Source organism: Canis lupus, chromosome 22, assembly GCF_048164855.1.
Source record: "Canis lupus baileyi chromosome 22, mCanLup2.hap1, whole genome shotgun sequence".
NCBI classification, from domain to species: Eukaryota; Metazoa; Chordata; class Mammalia; order Carnivora; family Canidae; genus Canis; species Canis lupus.
Window position 1 is genome coordinate 32,474,354 of NC_132859.1, and position 12,848 is coordinate 32,487,201.

The 12,848-nt window shown below is 37.3% G+C and overlaps 1 protein-coding gene across 9 annotated transcripts in view; it reads left to right on the forward strand.

The window, feature by feature from the left end:
- UBE2E2 (ubiquitin conjugating enzyme E2 E2) overlaps positions 1 to 12,848 on the forward strand; it is a 471,670-nt gene that overhangs the window by 442,571 nt on the left and 16,251 nt on the right. The window lies entirely within an intron of this gene.

The window sequence follows — 12,848 nt, forward strand, 5'->3', positions numbered from 1 at the left end:
TAAAAATCTGTAGCATCCCACAGCATAAAATCCACAATATCTGACATTTAAGGATTATCGCCATGCAAAGAAGCAGGAAAAGATGAACATGATAAGGAGTATAAATAATCACTTACTGGAAACTGATCCAGCACTGACATAGATGTTAGAATTAGACTAAATAATGGTTGATAATTTTCTGAATTTGATGAGAACTTTAAACACACATATCAAAGAAGCTTGATCAATCTCAAGTAGAAGAAGCATGAAGAAAACCACACCCAGGCACATTATATCAAATTGCTGAAGAATGATAAAGTGAAATTCTTAAAAGAAGTCCCCCCTAAGAAATGGTCATTTTATTAAAAGAAGCAAAGATAGTAATGACATCGTCTATTGAGAAACTGTGCAAACCAGAACATGGTCATACTACATCTTTAAAGTAAAAAAGGAAAGACTATCAACCTAGAATTTTATACCCAATGAAATATTTTTCAAAAAAACATTTCCAATAAAACATACCAAAGCTTATGCAGATTCTAAAGTAAAATTTGGCAGTGGAAAAGGCCTGTATAAGATAAAAGATTTTTTAAAAAAAGATAAAAGATAAAAACCAAGGGATCCCTGGGTGGCGCAGCAGTTTGGCGCCTGCCTTTGGCCCAGGGCACGATCCTGGAGACCCGGGATCGAATCCCACATCGGGTTCCCGGTGCATGGAGCCTGCTTCTCCCTCTGCCTGTGTCTCTGCCTCTCTCTCTCTCTAACTATCATAAATAAATAAAAATTAAAAAAAAAATTTTAAAGATAAAAAACAAAAACATAAAGAAAAAAGATCAACAGATTTGATTATGTAAAATTTCTTTAATTCCGTATGGCAAAAATACCATAAGCTGTTCACAGCAATCTTGCAACATATATAATGGACAGAGTTAACATGCCTAATAGAGGAAGAGCTATAGATCAACAGGTGAAAAACCAGCAACCCGGTAAAAGATTGGGAAAATGATCAAACAAACAGCAAAATACAACCAAGAAACATTGGAAAAGATCCTCAAACTCTAATAAATACCAACTAAAATAAGATTTCTCTTTTTTTCAATCACTGAATTGACAAAAATTAAAAGATTAAGAACATTCTACATAGGGAGGGTGCTGGGAAAGGCACATTTATACACTGATTTTAGGAATATAAATTGGGAGGCACCTGAGTTGCTTAGTGATTGAGCATCTGCCTTTGGCTCAGGTTGTGATCCGGGATCCTGGGATTGAGTCCTGCATCAGGCTCCTCACAGGGAGTCTATCTCTCCCTCTGCCCATGTCTGTGCCTCTCTTTCTCTGCGTATCTTGTGAATAAATAAATAAATAATAATTTAATTTTCTAAAAAAGAATATAAATTAGTACTACCTTGTTTTTGTTTTTTTGTTTTTTTTTTAATTTTTATTTATTTATGATAGTTACAGAAAGAGAGAGAGGCAGAGACACAGGCAGAGGGAGAAGCAGGCTCCATGCACCGGGAACCCGATGTGGGATTCGATCCCGGGTCTCCAGGATCGCGCCCTGGGCCAAAGGCAGGCGCCAAACCGCTGCGCCACCCAGGGATCCAGTACTACCTTGTTTTGAGGATAATTTGGAGGCACCTGTCAAAATGTAAAATGCACATATTTCTGACCAGCGGTCTCACTTCTGGGAATCCATCCTGTAAAAATACAAGTGCTCATGAGTATATGTACAAGGAATATTCCACAACATTATTTATAATAGCAAAAAATTAGGGAAGTTCTTACTGTCCATCATTCGGGAATGGTTAAATAGATGTTCTGCAGCCCTGAAAAAGAAAAGAAGGCAAATCCACAATAGTATGTAGTTTGATCTATTAAAAAAATTAAGCCGACCATTCACACAGAAACACCCTCACACACACGTTTGACTATAAAATGCATAGAATTTAAAATTTTTTATATAATTAAAAATTGTTTTAAATAAGTATTAGAAAATTAAAATGAGAAAGCCTAAAGTTAAATTTTAGCTGATGAAAGAGCAATCTTTTAAGTTAGCTTCTGAAGCATTATTAGTTTTTAATTAGTATTTTCAAATTTATCCAGGTCTTACCTTCATGTAAAGTAAATGCTTAAGAATTGATGAGTATGCCTTTTGATTTGATTAATAAGAACCAAATACCATATGTTAAATCAGGCAGAAACTTATGTTGTGGTAGAAAGATGCAAATAACTATTCTATTTAAACTTACAGTAAAGTTGTTGTTCCCAGACTGTACTTTGTGAATGTTCTCTGTACTTCTTTATAGTTTCAAAGTATCAGCCTATTTCCATCCACTCAAGTCCCTGATGATTCATTCCTAAAATGATGAAGTTTCCCCCCTGTGTCTTGAGGAATAATTTTTTATGCATTAGTTATGTGTGTATTTACTGCTTACTTGTACTATGTTAATTTACAGAGCCTTAGAAACTCATTAGGAAATAAAAACATTTCAGAATTAAAGGAGAATAAATTTCCACTTTTTTCAAGGGGTTTTAGTAAAGAAGTGTTGCTTCAGCTCCTCTTTGATGTCAGCAAAGTGATTTCTAGAGGTAGTACCCTCTTGAGAACAGGGGAGCATAGGAAAAGGCATCATCTTTCATCTAGGCATCAGGGGAAAATGTAACCTTCTTGTTTCTTCTGTGATCTTCCTAATAGAAATTAGGATGCATTTTGAGAAATTTTAATTTTTACTTTTAAAATGTGTATTGTATGTTTATTTTAGTGTATCGTTTCATTGACATACATTGCCTTTGTAGTAATGATCAACTGAAAGATAGGATGGAAAAATTTTTTTAACACCAAGAAGGAAATTTTCAAATGGCTGTGATGTTTTTTTCAATGTTCTCTAGTCTAATGTTCTTTAAATAGTTAGAGAGGCAGTAGGTGTAAGGAATTTAAGTAGTCAAATAAGTGATAACATTATTCCCCCTGCTGTCATCCCACCCCACCCCCCCCAGACAATCTATTTACAGTGTATATTTTCTATTTGACATGGCCCAGGAGATAAAAATTAGGTCTGGCTTCATGTCTTAATTATGAATCCACATGACCACAGGTTCTCACCAGCCACCATTTAATGACTTGGCTGCCCATGAAAACAAATGTTTTTTATGATGAGGAAAAAACTTACACCAAGATCTAAGCACATCTCAGTTACAGTATCAAAGCAAGGAGATTGCATGTGGAGCATTGCCTAAACCGAAGCAGATCCTTAGGCATCACGCAGACGGCCCCTGGTCACTGTCAGGGTCATCACTGGGCTTGAGGGGGAAGGAAAATATCCTATAGGTTGTCCCTTAGGAAGCCCTAAAATATTGCTCTTCAAGAATCACCATCCAGGGGCTCCTGGGTGGCTCATGGGTTAAGCATCTACCTTCGGCTCAGGTCATGATCCCAGAGCCCCGTGGTCAGGCTCTGCTCTCCAGGGAGTCTGCTTCTCCCTCTCCCTTTGCCTCTGTCCCTGCTGTGCTCTCTCACCAGCACTCTCATGAATAAATAAAATGTTTTAAAAAAAATCACTATCCAACAAGTATGCATGCACTTAATGCCACTGAATTGTACCCTTGAAAATGTTTAAAATGGTAAATCGTATGTTATGTATATTTTACCACAATAAAACAAATTGAAAGAATCACCATCCACTTTGTAAAAGCAGCTGGGATACCAAACAACTAAACCTGAAGACTGAGTAAGTTTGACCCAGGATGGGAAAGACAGGAATGTTGAGCTTGAGCAAGCCCTCTCTGCCTGCTGATGCAGCTGAAATGAAATGAATGCAGCAGCATTAACACCCAGACAGCAGTGAGGGTAAGAAATAGCTAGTAACTTCTCTTTTTCTTCTGCCAGGGTTGGCAGTGATAATGATAATGAATACGGTGATAACAGCAACAGCTTGCTAATTTTGAGCCTACCGAGTTCTAGGCACTGTATTCAGTGCTTCTCATTAGTTTTCTCATTTAATCCTCTCAGCCACCTTATGAGGTGGACACTGATGTTATCTGCTTTTTGCAGGTGAGAAAATGGACTCAGTACTGTTAATTCAAGGGGTAGAAGCATGGAGTGGGGCATGGGGGTACAGTAACTCCACTCTTTCTCAGTCATCAGACTCCCTTACCAGGAGTCTCCCTAAATAGCCAAACACATTAGACTCAAGAGGTGAACACAAGACATTCCACTGCCCTTCCATCTGCCCCAAACAAAGGTGCCTTATCTCACTGAACCCCCCCCCCATTCAGAGGACCCTAGCAATCTGTACAAAAGAGATCATGAAGAGAAAGAGGAAAACTCTGTGAGCAAGATTCTAGAAGCTGGTTTAAGACAAATCACCCTCAAATATGGCATTGTTCTTAACTGATTTGTTCATCACCAAAGTCTATTGTAACACACAGGCACATTTTATAATGTACACATTATTCAAAATCTCCTCCAAGAACACAGTTTTAATTGTGGGCTCAGGATTGCCTGGCCTAGGGTAAGGTAGAAGAAACTACCTTTGTAGTTCTAAAGGACTTCAGAACCTTCATACAGACAGGAGTGATGTGTAAGTGCTCCCTGCATATATTCTGTGTAGCATCTGTTTTCTTCTGTGTTTAGTAGTACATCTGCCAATATTGACATCTGGTGATTATAAGGTTCCAATATCTTTTCCAAGGTACCTCTAGCTACAGGATATCTTGCTTGGCATTGTAACAGCATTCTGCAAGTCTCTCTTATTTTTTTTTTTAAGATTTTATTTATTTATTCATGAGAGAGAGAGAGAGAGGCAGAGACACAGGCAGAGGGAGAAGCAGGCTCCATGCAGGGAGCCCGATGTGGGACTCGATCCCAAAACTCCAGGATCACACCCTGGACTGAAGGCAGGCGCCAAAGTGCTGAGCCACACAGGGATCCCGCAAGTCTCTCTTAAATGAATGTCCAGGGGTTAACAGTCTTCAAATTGTTATTCATCTACCCCAGTGTTTTCACAGTATTCTATTTACATACTTGCTTTCACACAAATTATTCTCACAAATTTCTGAAAGTAATTTTCCTATTCACTCTAAAGTAGTCATTTAAAATTGGCCTATTAATAAATAGGCATTGCAATTATTATTAATTACTATAATTTTAGAGAATCCTCAGGCACTCAATTCAACACATTTATTTTTAGCGCCAAAACTTGGAAGGAACTATACTAGACACTACAGGAGAGGGCTATGATCACTACTACTATGGGAAATATTCTTCTAGCTATTACATTCTAGTAGAGGGTGAGTTCGGAATAAGGGAAGTACATAAATAGCATATTGTCTCATTGGAGAGGGTGTGGTTAGCAAGGAGGAGGGCAGCTGAGAGAGGATTATAGGATCATAGGAGTATGGAACAAAAAAAAAATATGTAGATGAGAACGTAAGAAGGATAGCTGACCAGAGAGGACTTGCATGTCAGAAAAGGAGGATGGAGATATGAAACATGAATTCCTACAATTGGCCCATAGGTCAGGAAAAGCAGCCTCTGGAGGTGTGCTATTCACTGAACTGTGTCCTTTCAAAATTCATGTTAAAGCCCTAACCGCAATGTGACTGTGTTAGGAGATAAGGACAATAAGGCCATTAAGGTTAAGTGAGGTCATAGGGGTGGAGCCTTTACTAGTAGGATTGTGTCCTTACAAAAGGAGACACAAGAAGCCGTCTCTCTTCTCCCTGCCTTGTCTGCAAGGCAAGGAGAAGAGTCCTCACTAGAAACCCAGTTGGCTTATGCCTTGGTCTTGGACTTCTTAGCTTCCAGACCTGTGAGAAATAAGTTTCTGTTGTTCAAGCCACCCAATCTATAGCATTTTGTTATGATGGCCTGAGCACACTAATAGAGTGTATATGAAGTTTCAGTCAAAATGTTGGTAAAAAAAATATTCTGCATTGTGTATCACTTCCTAGGAGACTATGGATGTTGACTAGACCTGAATTTCCTCCATTTATTTAAGACATGACACTACCCTCTGGTGTTGAAGAGGACCTGTTGTTTGTTTTGTCCCAAATTTTAGACATAAGGGCAGGAATTGTTCTTGCTCCTCATCTTACTTACTCCTAGCAAGATATCCTGCATTATAAAAGGCTTATGGCAAATACCTGCTTGACTGAATTAAGAGGTCACTACTATTGAGGCACAAGGTAAAGAGGAGCTAATCAAGGAAGTCACCGGAGATAGGTTTTGGGTTTAAGCATTTCTACAGTCCCAAGAACGAAGCAAAATTAAGAGTTAACACAGAGAAGATGTGCATTCATGTGTGCATTCCCACTCTGAAGCTCAGTGTCTGCACAGTCAGGAATCCTGGTTCTCTTCTCTATGAATAATCTGGATAACTGTTTCTTATTTTGTGACAACTTTTTATAAATTGTACTTTTGAACTTTTAAGAATATCAGGTTTTGTGGCATCTCTACTAGCTAACTTTATCTCTCTATCAGTTTTCACCACATGAATGAAGCATAGTCTGAAATGCTCTTGAGTTACCATTCAAGGCTTTGAACATGTGGCCATGGCCATAAATCATCCATAAAAACATTGACCTCCAGGATGACTAAAATTCTAGAAGCTTATTTTCCTCCATTTCCTCCTATTTTCAGCTAGACGCCTTAACTACTAACAGATTTGCATGCTGCCATAAGAGCTAGTTATTTTATAACAAAATGAATTTTCCAAAATATGTTGATAGTATTTACCATTTAAAATTATTAATGTTTAAAAAGTCCTCTATTTTCTGAATTTATAATAAATATTTTCTTACTGATTCATAATCATCTTGATTATATACACCCTAAGGTCTTCATATCAAAGTTGAAGATGATTTCAGAGGGGAAGAATGTTCCCTTCTGTATAAATCATAAAATTAGTCTATGGTCTATAAGTAAGGTAACAAAATTAATAAGTTACTTGACAGGCTTCCATTGTTAACATAGCCCAAAATACTCTGCATTTCCTTTTTTATGGAGTGATAGAAGCCTTTGGTCACAATTTAGTGAAACAAAATGCTAGAATAAGAATCAATGATATTATAAAGTTATAACCGTTTGAAGCAAAAAAGAGGATAACTGTGAAGAAGCATGACTTGTGCGCATGGAGTGAAGCAGTTTCCCATCACAATGTCTAAGTTTTTCTAATGTCTTGTCAAAGTACTTCAGTATGCTTGTAGCTGTAACTATGGTGCCTTTGTTTTGGTCAATGATTTTTAACCTTCCGTTTACATGAATAAACTGCCCCAGCTCTTAAAATGAATTGTACATAACCATCCAAAATTGGACATCTGTTTCTGAAGGAAATGGTTTAGTTTTCTAAAAGCCTCTGTTCCATTCTTATTTTTTTTCCAGTCATTAGCAATAGTTATTTGGATTTTTTTAGACATGAGAAGGCTTTCTCAAAAGTGGTACCTAACAAAATCTTAGAAGTAAACATGAAAAGAAAGCAGATTAGAATTGTTGATATTGTATAAGTGTTAAAAACCAGCTGATCCTAGATTTAAGATGAAAAATGTGTTAAAATTCAGCTGAGTAAATTTAAAGCTCAAAATGGCTTTATTCCATGATTCATGGGCTGAGCAACATCCTGTCTAGCAAATAGAAAGGAACTGCAAGGAGCCAAACAAAATGGAAAGCTCTCATAGGCAGAAGCAGGCAGGGATAAGGAAAAAGCAGATTACCCCATCTTTCTTTGGGGGAAGAAAGAGGTCTATCAGATGGATTACCACACTAGTACCGAACAGGAAATTCCAGACTAACCCGTTAAGATTCCTAGGAAGAACTGAAATGGAAGTTAGGTTAGGTATTAAGTCTTGGTTTACTGACATGGGACTTAGCACAAGAGACTCCATTTTGGGCCTGCTGTTTCTTTTTTAACACCAGAATTATGTATATTCATTAAGTTTATATAAACTTAAGGATTCATCCTCAAAATGTATGATACAAACTTACGGTTTAAAATTTTATCCTTTATGCCACTCAAGTGCTAAACTGTGCATATCTCAGGAATCCAGCATTTCTTCTTCAATACCATCAAAACATATTTTTTTTTTAAGATTTTAAGTAATTTCTATACCCACCATGAGGCAAACTCATAATCCTGAGGTCAGGAGTCACAAACTCTGCTGGCTGAGCCAGCCAAGTGCCCCCAAAATTTATATTTTAAATTAACTCATTAAAATCCTACACAGTTTTAGGGATCCCTGGGTGGCTCAGCGGTTTAGCACCTGCCTTTGGCCCAAGGCGTGATCTTGGAGTCCTGGGATCAAGTCCCACATCAGGATCCCTGCATGGAGCCTGCTTCTCCCTCTGCCTGTGTCTCTGCCTCTCTCTCTCTGTCTCATGAATAAAAAATTTTAAAAAATAAAATAAATAAAATAAAATCCTACACAGTTTTATTTTTTTTCCAAAGGTCACTGAAAATTTATTTTAATAAATTTGAATATAAATGGTTTATTTAATGGTCATTTAAATTGGCCTGATGTATCTGGAAGGCGATTGATGATTAATGTCTCCAAATGAGATTAAAACCCTTCAAATAATACTCTTAGCAATTAGAAAAAAGAATCAACTCTTTAAACCATTCATTTTAGGGACGACTGGGTGGCTCAGCGGTTGAGCATCCGCCTTCGTCTCAGGGTGCCTACACAGTTTTAAAACAAATACTAACATTTTATAATTTTGAACTATTTCAGAATTATAACCAGTTCTGTGACATTATTCCTTTCTTTACCTATCAGTAATGTATTTTATACGATTGATGAGATTCAACTTTCTAGTCATTTAATCAATTTTCTAAAGATAAGGAGCCTAGCAGACCTAATCCATAACTTTTTTCAAAGGTAAATTCTCAGTTCTTTATTAAGCAAGTTAGTCTGTCATTGTATTTCTCTACCCTCTTGTCCAGGAATAAGGCTTAAGTAGTCTTCTTTGGAATTTATAGGGATGTGACAAATTCCATTAGAAAGTCAATCTAGTTTTTTGTGTCTCTTGATATCCACACACTAGGTCAGGCTGTATCTGAGAGGAGCATGTGAAAATGGCTGTCTTACTGCATTTCTCATTGTTATACTCTGGGTTGATATCCCTTGAAAGTTATATTATAGATCATTTTATCAAAGGCCTACCAACAATCGCAGCTGTGCAAGGGTTGGTTCCGCCTAATGAGATATGTCCTCCAAAGCCACTAACGGCTTGATGCTCTAACAAAACCTGGTTACCTAAATACTTCACCATGACTTCGGGCTAGTCTCAGACTTACCATGTCTGATCTACACATTCATTCTCACACCTCAAAAGCACATTGCTTAATATCTTCTATTCTGTAAGTATAGGGTGAAAGCCCAAATAAATTCAAGTATACAAAAACAGTGTTTCACTTTATTATTGCTTCTCCTCTGCCCCTGATTTGTATGCACTGCAGCAAACACCTACATAGACTTATCTATAAGTATACACAAGTATGTTTTCAGTTTGATTCCTGGATCTCAGACTCATTTAAAAATAGTACAGGGGTGGCTCAGTCAGTTGAGTGTCTGACTCTTGGTTTCAGTTCAGGTCATGGTCTCAGGGTTGTGGGATTGAGCCCTATGTCGGGCTCCATGCTTGGCACATCTGCTTGAGTTTCTCTCCCTTTGCCACTCCCCCTGCTTGTGCATGGGTTCTCTCTCTCTCTCTCTCTCTAAGATAAATACATTTTTTAAAAATAAAAATAATATGTTTGTACCATCCCGAAATCAGTGCCCTGGAAAAGGAGGTTCAAGGTACAATCTCATCAGCAAATTTTCTTAAAGTGGACCCACTTTGTGGCTATTTATGGTCTTTCGTCCTTACTCTAAGGTATATTGTATATTATAGGTGAATGGGAGGGATGATATGTATCAATTTTTTTAATATGATATAGTTTTTTAGGATCCATCAGTTGAATAATGCCTGTTCACGATGAGCCTATTGATTTGCCTGTTTGCACAATTGTGTTCACTAAAATCTGCTCATCTAAATGTTATTATTGACTAGTTCAAAGTCTAAAACCAAATTTTTACAACACCTTTATTCCCATGATAAATTACCATTTCCTAAGAAATTCTAAGGAGATCAGTCAAATAATCAGAAAACTGAAGTCTCAATACAAATGTAATGAATGATTTACTATCATTCATTTAAGTAGGGCTAAACATACTACAACTCATGGGCTTTAGTTATGATGGATTAAAAAATGACCAGCTAATGAAATTAAACACTTAAAGTCTTATGTTGTCCCTGGTGAAACAATGGCTCATTTTTATTTTGGTTTATAACTTGATTATAAATTTGAAGATTGGCTTGTTAGTACAGCCAGGCATCTTTTATGGAATCCAAGTGCGTTTCATTAAGCATTTAACATCAGTCCCAGGCACCGGCAATCCTAAAGAGCCATTGAGCATGGAAGACATTAAACATTCATTTTTCTGCCCTGCAATCAGCCTTAACCATGATCTGTCACCCCCACACTAGATTACCTGAGAGTCTTTCTGTGTCAGATATTATGTAGTAGAGACTTGAACTTAGTACAAATGAGAATTAGGCTTGGGCAGCCCAGGTGCCTCAGCGGTTTAGCGCCGCCTTCAGCCCAGGGCGTGATCCTGGAGCCACAGGATCCAGTCCCGCATCGGGTTCCCTGCATGGAGCCTGCTTCTCCCTCTGCCTGTGTCTCTGCCTGTGTGTGTGTGTGTGTGTGTGTGTGTGTGTGTGTGTGTGTGTGTCTCATGAATAAATAAATAAAATATTTTTAAAAACTAAACTTAAATTACTAAGCGAATTTCCATTTCCGATTTTAAACAAAACTTAAATGCCTGCCTTCAGAAATAAGATAGAGTGATGTTTAATACCAGGACCCTGGTCTGTCCTGCCATGAGCAGTTTACACATCCTTCCTTCCTTAATTTTGAAGATTTTCAAATTTGGCTTAAATATTTCATATGAGTTGACACCACAGTAGTTTGATGGCACATACATTAGAACTAACCTCTAATCAAGTCAAATGCTGATGCTTAATTCTTTTATCTTTACAGGAATAGTTCTCTAATATTACTTTGATTTATTACTAATTCTTATGATTATCCTGGACTGAGTAATTTAAATATGGAAAGGCCCTATAAGTACTGCTGGACCTAATTTGCAAGTGAAAATACAGTCATTGTTCACACAAATAGTGGGTATATTCTCATTTAGAGGCTAAGAAGCTGTTCAGTATCTCCTTGTATCTGTTTATTAATATGAAGCTGGCAGTCTCTCCTGGTTTGCTGAGCAGGTCATATTATTTTCTGTAATGATTTTGTTTTTGAAGTTTTCTTTTAATGCTTTATCTGGAAGAATAAAAAATTTTTTGAAGAATTCAATAAATTTCGAATTGACATTTTGGGGATATAAACAAGAATCCTCACTAAAAGTATTCTGTAAGTGAAATGTGGCAAGTAGATAAAATTAAAAGGAACATCCAGTCTGTTCATTTTTTTCATTACAAATGGTCTTTGAGGTATATATTTTCCATAGGGCTGTATTTGTGGGGGTTTTGGTTTTTAGGCTTGTTTTTTTGGTTTGGTTTGGTTTGGTTTGGTTTGGTTTGGTTTTTCTGGATTTTTTAGACCTAAGCATGTGTCAGTGCCAAAAATTTGTTCTCATGACCTCTGACAAAATGGAGCAAAACTAACAGGTCTAGAGGGTTGACTTAACCTTGCAGGAAAAAAAAAAAAAGTATATTTTTAAAGTCAGCATTCCTAAGAATAATCACTATGTGTGTGTCTGAAGAATGGCTGTTTAAACAAGGGAAACCTTACAGATACAAATGGTACCTAATTTGCAAGTGAAAATATAATTGTTTATGCAGATGTGAGTTTATTCTCATTTATGGGCAGTAGGTCTATTCATTGCCTTCCCCCCCACTACTACCACCAAAAAATACAGCTCTAGACATATAATCACTATGCAAATCTAGTCAGCCTGTTTATACTGGAAACAAATGTAGCCAATTATAGAAAAATAGGTGGAGCTGTTTTAAGCATTCATTAAATCTCTCAGGGCAAGGGGGTAAATTAAACTTTATAAGGCTGCTATAAAAATAACTATTTTAGAATTTAAATATGGCTGTACAATTTAGTGGTTGTTACCAGATTCAATTTTAACACCAAAATTATTTTCAAAAAATACTCCAAATAAAGCCTTGCATCTGGGGACATATGACTGCTCACCACACAGCATTTAAGAATCAGGGACTCAGCATGTCCCATTTCATGCTGAATCAAGAGTGGCCTTTGAATTTCTGAAAAGAATCCCATGGTTTGACCAGTCTTGAATAAATATAGTAGTGGGATGGGTTAAGTAGGTGAACTCCTGTCAGCATCATCCACAGGGTAAAAAGCATGGTCCCTCCCACCCATTAAATGGTCTGCATGATCACAGCCAAGAAGCTAGCTTTTTACAACCTGTTTTCTCTTTTAATGATGTATCTTGGAGATAGAATTAAAGTAGTAGAATATGAATGTTGAAATGTCATTTGAAAAGTTAAAGCATCAGTGCAGGTCAGATTTCCATGCAGAATGACTTGTACAGCTAGCTACATAAAAAGTAATAATCAGGAACGCCTGGGTGGCTCAGTGGTTGAGCGTCTGCCTTCAGCTCGGCGTGATCCCAGGATCTGGGATTGTGGTCAGCCCCCCCACACCTGCCCCCATCGGTCTCCCTACATAGTGCCTTCTTCTCCCTCTGCCTATGTCTCTGCTTCTCTCTCTGCCTCTCTCTGTCTCTCATGAATAAATAAAACCTTTAAAAAAAAAAAAAAAGTAAAACCAGGCTTATGAGAAGGG